Source organism: Hibiscus syriacus, unplaced genomic scaffold (assembly GCF_006381635.1).
Source record: "Hibiscus syriacus cultivar Baekdansim isolate YM2019G1 unplaced genomic scaffold, ASM638163v2 tig00110809_pilon, whole genome shotgun sequence".
NCBI classification, from domain to species: domain Eukaryota; kingdom Viridiplantae; phylum Streptophyta; class Magnoliopsida; order Malvales; family Malvaceae; genus Hibiscus; species Hibiscus syriacus.
In genome coordinates, this window is record NW_024062869.1 from 1,335,603 (window position 1) to 1,342,445 (window position 6,843).

The following is a 6,843-nucleotide window of genomic DNA, read 5'->3' on the forward strand; positions in this document are numbered from 1 at the left end:
TTCCCCGTATCCTGTGTAAGCTTCGATGTTGCCAGCATGAGTGTGGATGCAGACCTGACTTTGTTCATCTTAGTCTTCATTAACAACTCCAAAATAAACTTACGTTGACTGAGAATTAACGCCTCACCACATCTCTTAACCTCGATGCCAAGAAAGAAGTTAAGCTCTCCAAGATTTTTTTAAGCAAACTCATTGCCCAACAGCTTTACGACATCTTCAATTTGCGCATTTGAGTCTCCTGTTACCACTATATCATCCACATAAACCAACATATACACATACCGCCCTCTAACACAACGAACAAATAAAGAAGTATCTGCCTTGGACTTCTTAAATCCTATTCGAATCAAGTACTATTTTAGATTGACATGCCAAATCCGAGGCGTCTGTCTCAAGCCATACATGGCCTTTTTAAGTTTATATACCAATCGAGTACCATCAGGAGCCCTTTGATCAAACCCAGTTGGTTGTTGCATGAACACATCTTCATGCAAATCTCCTTGTAAAAATACATTGTTCACATCGATCTGATGTAACTGTCAGCCCTTCGTTACAGCTAAGGACAAAACTACATTAAGCGTAGCAAATTTCACCACGGGGCTAAACGTTTCATTGAAGTCATGGCTTGGGAATTGTGAGTATCCTTTTTCTATAAGCATGTCTTGTATCTACAGATAGAACCATCAGGGTTCTTCTTTAACTTAAATGACCACTTATATCCAACCACGGATCATCCTTCAGGGCAATAGAACAAGTGACCATGTACCATTTTTCTGTAAGGCTTCAAGTTATCATATATAACATTCTTCCAATGAGAAGATTGAAGAACTTCATGGACGTTGATTGGTTCCATAGTATCATAAGCAACAAAATATACTTTAGGCTTGAAGATACCACACTTACTTCTTGTAAGCATCGGATGTCGATTTGTCCTAGTCTCATCATCAACTCCTGCATCAGAAACTCCATCACCTCATGTTTTTAACACCTCAGTACAGGTCTCCACATCATTACTAACATCAGCAACATCATTAGAAGTAGCCTCCAAAGCTGAGCTTGAGACACACACCCAAGTACGTCAGACACACTTCCATGTGCCAGCTCATCACTCACATTGTTATCAACCAGCTCAACAGACACATCAGAATTGCCCGAATGCCTACTGCTAGCTTGCAACTTGCTAAAATCAGCAATAATATCAATGGAACCTGATTTCGGAACACAACCCTTAGAAGCTGTAGGAGAAGCAGTATCACCTGTAAATGAAAATATTGTCACATCAAATACCACATGTCTAGATAAATAAATTTTCCCATCAGTAGCTAAACACATATAACCTTTATGTTGTGGCCTATATCCTAAAAAAGTACATGGTTGATACCGAAATTCCAACTTTTTCTTTGAAACACCCACAAATGTGGAAAACACTTGCACCCGAAGATCCTCATTAACTTCTCTAGAAAAGAAATCTTATCCAAGACCTTTTATTGGCATGCGGTTGATGAGTTATACAGTAATAACGGTAGTATAATACCAAAAACCGTATAGGCATTGCAGCTTGAGCCAATAACACCAAAGCAAGTTCAATAATGAGTCTATATTTTCTCTCAACCATACCATTTTTCTCATACGTATGCGGACAAGCTACCCGGTGAGATATACCATTCTTAGCTAAAACAGAAGAAAGACTTTGATATTCACCACCTCAGTCACTTTGCACAGCTATGATGGCTACACCAAATTGAGTCAACATCATCTGTTGAAACAGTTTAAATACAGTCACTTGTTGAGACCTATCTGTCAAGGAATACACCCATGAGTGTCAAGAATATGCATCAATAAAAGACAAATAATAGTGATAGCCATTTGATACAACATGAGCTAGTCCCCAAATATCAATAAAAACGAGCTGAAAAGGTACATTATAACTAGTATGTGAATCAGAAAAGGGCAATTTATGACTTTTTCCAATGCAACAAGCTTCACATATATTATTCATATCCTTAGAAATCTTTACATCAATCGTTTTACATACAGCAACCATAGTGTTATATGTGGCATGACCTAATCTTCGATGCCAGCAACAACTAAATTAGCAGAAGCATTTCTACAAACATCTAGCAAACATTCTCATGATAAGACATACAAGCCTCCTTCAACACGTCCACGAAGCAACACTTCCTTTGTAGTAACATAACGAACACAACACCCTTGAGCATGAAATTCAAAGTACACACCATTGTCCCTAGAAAGCTTGGACACCGAGAGAAGATTATGTGTTATTCTAGGCACATGAAGTAGATCATTTAGTAACAAAGACCTAGTTGGTGTCACTAAGGTAGCATCACCAATCATCTCGACATGCAAAGAAACACCATCACCAACCATGAGCTTACCTGGACCACCATGCTCCACCTATGAGTAATATTACCAGAATTTGGAGTCACATGATGTGTAGCTCCAGAATCCACCACCCATTGATCCTGAGTAGAACCAAAGGACAAGTGCACATGAGAAGAGATGTTTGCCACAGACTGACTTCGAGAACTACCCGAGCAATACTCACAACCAAACTTATCATGAAAAACATTATTAGCATTGGTTGAGTCCCATGCATACTGAGAACGACTAGAATTAGTATAAACGATATGAAAATCCTCATCATAACGATGCAAACACCTGTCAACAAGGTGACCAGGTTTCCCACACAGTTGACACTGCACACGCGGTCGACCACGTACACAAGCACCTCTTTCACTAGCCCTACCTCCAGAATATGATGACTGATGAGATCGATGATTCTGAGAGTACTCGCCAATACCATCTCCTCTTGAGCAGTAAACCCAACCAACTGGGTTTTAGCATCAATAAGGATTATACAAACCTTATCTAAAGAAATAGATTCTCCACTGGTACTTATATCCGCCATGAAAGATTGATACTCCCGAGGCAACCCTTTCAATATACTCGTAACCAAACTAACTGGAATAATATCACTACCACAAGATGCCAAGGCATCACACGTTTCTTTAACTCGAGACAAATACACTAGCATGTTATCTTCTCTTTTCTTGAGAGACTGCAACTTTCAATGAAGATTCATAACAACAATTGACGATCTGGCAGTAAAAGAATTATAGAATAGTATTCCAGACCGCATAAGCAGTCTTCTCTCCAACAAACTGAGAAAGCAAGTGAGCACTGAAAGTTGACAACAACCAAGATGCCAATGCACTATCCTGAGCAATAAAATCCTCATAATCCTCATTTGGAACCATTGTACCATCTGCAGCAGCAACAAACTTAGGCGGAGGCTTCATCTCACTGGTAAGTAACCGCTCAAGACGATGATTGCGAATTGTGAGAAGCACTTGCTGTTTCCACAGCAAAAAAGTCATCTTATTAAGTACAACATTAATCTTTTTGTTTGTAAACATTTTGACTTTGCGCGAAAGAGATTCAACTTCACCAGCAGTCGAAGGAAACGACATGATCAAAACACTGAGTATACACCAGCGGAAGAAAGTTAACCAAAACTTTTGGTGATTGATACCATGTTGAGAAACTAGAGTTTCTGGAAAACAGAAGAGAAATATCATTGATGTGTTTTCCATAGAGTATATACATTGTTATATAGCTCACAAATCAAGTCTAACTACTACTAACAACTATGGTAACAATTATAACAAGCTAACAACTACAACAACCAGCCATAACGTCCTACACACATCAGCTATACTTAACATAATGTGGTAGTTAGTGGTGACCATAAGAGAAGAAGAAGAGTCGCAACGTGGATTTTTTTAATTTTTTAATTGCCACGTAACACTTCTATTAAAAAGTTAACAGGAATTAACGATGAAGGACTAAAATCGAATTAGTTGATAATGTAATCGATCAAACGCACTTAATTTTTGAATATGTAACCAAAGTCATTGAAATAAAAAAAAAAATCATTTGTATAGTTTATCCTTTATATTTTATCCAGAATAGAATCTATTTCTACCCAATTCCGGAAACCACACTTAAGGAAAATGCAAACCGGACCACATTCATGATTGATTTTCGTTCAACGACACACTCGCCTACTAGGTTTATCACTGGGTTGCCTGCTTCTTCTTTCTTCATGGGCTGCCTACTAGGTGGACTCGTGCTTGCCACGCTCGCCGACTCAACTCTTGGCCGTAAAAACATGCTTTTACTCTCATGTCTAATGATGTCTTTATCTTCCTTCACCACCGTTTTCTCGTCCAATATTTGGATCTATTCAGCCTTGAGATTCATCAACGGATTTGGCCGCGCAACTGTTGGAACTAGTTCCCTTGTGTTGGCAACCGAGTTAGTGGGAAAACGGTGGCGCGGCCAGGTTGGTGCTGGATTTCGGTTCCGATAATTTTGTACTGTATATTAGTTTCTTTCATAGTTCATGAGTCCCCAAGATGGCTTTTCGTTAAAGGACGCAAAGAGGAAGCGGTTAAAACACTCAAAAGCATGGCTGCTAATGCCTTGACATCGAGTTTCTCTAATGTCCTTGTCCAGCAAGAATCAATGAATGACAATATTTACACTTCCATCAAGATAATGTTGAACAAGGAGTGGGCTGCTCAGAGGCTAGCGGCCGTAATGGCTACTTGTTTCGGGATCGGTATGGTGTACTATGGGATGCCATTAGCCCTAGGAAATCTATCAGTCAATGTCTATTTAGGCGTCACGTTAAATGCTTTGTTCGAGCTCCCGACATCACTGATTACATTCTTCTTTATAGGGAAAATTAACAGGAAAGATTCATTGTTGGGTTTCACAATCTTAAGCGGCGTGTGCAGTGTGCTGTGTCTGGTGATGGGGAGAGTGCGGCCAAGTTTACAAATAGCGATGGAGCTGATATCTTTCTTCAGCGCTTGCGGGGCGTTCAACATGTCACTGATATACACATTAGAGCTGTTCCCCACCTGCGTTAGGAACTCGGCGGTCTCGATGACGAGGCAAGCGCTTGTGCTTGGGGGAGTGTTCGGCCCACTGCTTGTGGCTGCTGGCAGGAAAAATGACCTCATATCGTTCGGGGTTTTCGGGATTGTGATCGGCGTTTGCGGGCTGCCGTTGATTGGACTGCCGGATACCAGAGGCGGCACAATTTGTGACACAATGGATGAAGAAGAGCTGAAACAGAACCAGGGGGCGGCCGCCGCTACTCCAACGTTAGTTTAAGCTGCATGGAGCTAATCATTAGCAAGCTACCAGTAAGTTTGTCTTGCTTGTTTAAGTTAATGTAACTTTTTTATTGCCCTCTATGTTGTACAACTCTCGAACATCTTCTGTCAAATATGAATCGTACTCCATTATTAATCTTATACTTGAAGCAGTAGAAACAGTGTGAAACAATTATTAATCTCATAAAACGGAGCCGGTAAGATTGAATGGTAATTATATTAGTGTATAAGCTTAAAAAACTGATGAGTATTTAATTTCGAATTAAATTGAGTTAAAAAATATTTAAATTTATCTAATTAACTAACGATAAAAATTTATCACTAATCTTCTATCTCTAACCTGTCTTTGAATTTGAAGTCTCACACTCAAACACACAGATATATACCATAAAATATTCGACCGCCACGACGGGATTATAAACCCTATTTAACCCCAAGCTTACAACAAAAACAGAACACTAGAGACGAAACTCGGATATAGAAGAAAATTTATCCAAACCCTAAAATCAAAACTCTACAAGAAATAACCATTCGTGAAACAAAAAAAATAATGAAAAAGTAAAACAAAGAAGAAAATAGTCGAAATATTGCTTTTAGTGACTCGCTGCGATCGAGATCTTTGTTGAAGAATTCGTACGGTGGAACAAGCATCACGCTAAGGACAATAACATACTAGAGATAACTACCACGATCTGACGATCGATTTTCTTTTTTAAACCAAAGAATAAAAGTTTGAAACTTCAATTTTAAATTTACTGCAAACTAATATATTTTGGGGGGAAAATTAACCTATCGCTTAATATAAAAAAATGTATCATACGTTTATTAAAAGAATTTTTTTTTTGCTCAGCAAGAATAGTTTTATTAATAAAGAAGATACGGTAAAAATGAATGTCTTGTTAAAAACTTCCCTAGATATAAATGAAGAAAAAGATTACATTTATCCTAACAAGTTGTAACAATCATAACCAAACACCCAAAATTAAACCGACACCACTTACGGAACAAAGCATACCCTTCATAAACTTTGAGTGATCATTTTACTACAACAATAATAATATTAATGATTAGTTTGTGATATTTTAGACTTTGATGATAAAAAAATCTAACCCAAACTTTAATAACCATTGCCACAATTTACCTATATGTTAGGTATGGCTCATAAATATACTAGTAAAGAGGACAGGAGATGGAGTGGAGCGAACATCAATTGTCCTTACAAAGAAAGTCTCGTTGTGGGGTTACGAATTATGTGGGTTGGGGTGTGGGGGCATAGCCCCCGCGGTACGGTACAGGGTTAATTTTGTAATTATGTACTAGGGTTTTCTATTATAAATAGAGATGTAACCTAGACCTAAAATATCATTGAATAAAACTTCTAGCGTTGCCTAGGCACCGAGGACGTAAGCACATTGTCGAACCTCGTAAAATTCTCGTGTTCTTTTGTTTTCTTTACCCGTTTTCGTCAACAATTGGTATCAGATGTCAGGAGCAAAATTCGAAGTCGCGAAATTCGATGGTCAGGGTAACTTCGGATTATGGAAAACGAGGGTGAAGGATCTATTGGCGCAGCAAGGGATCTTGAAGGCTTTGTGACCTTCAAAGCCGGCGTCGATGGATGAGGAAGATTGGGAAG

The 6,843-nt window shown here is 38.7% G+C and overlaps 1 pseudogene; it reads left to right on the forward strand.

Annotated features, from left to right (window-relative positions):
* The first annotated feature begins 4,054 nt into the window (after positions 1-4,054).
* On the forward strand, positions 4,055-5,256 carry LOC120141424 (annotated as a pseudogene).
* Positions 5,257-6,843: the final 1,587 nt, after the last annotated feature.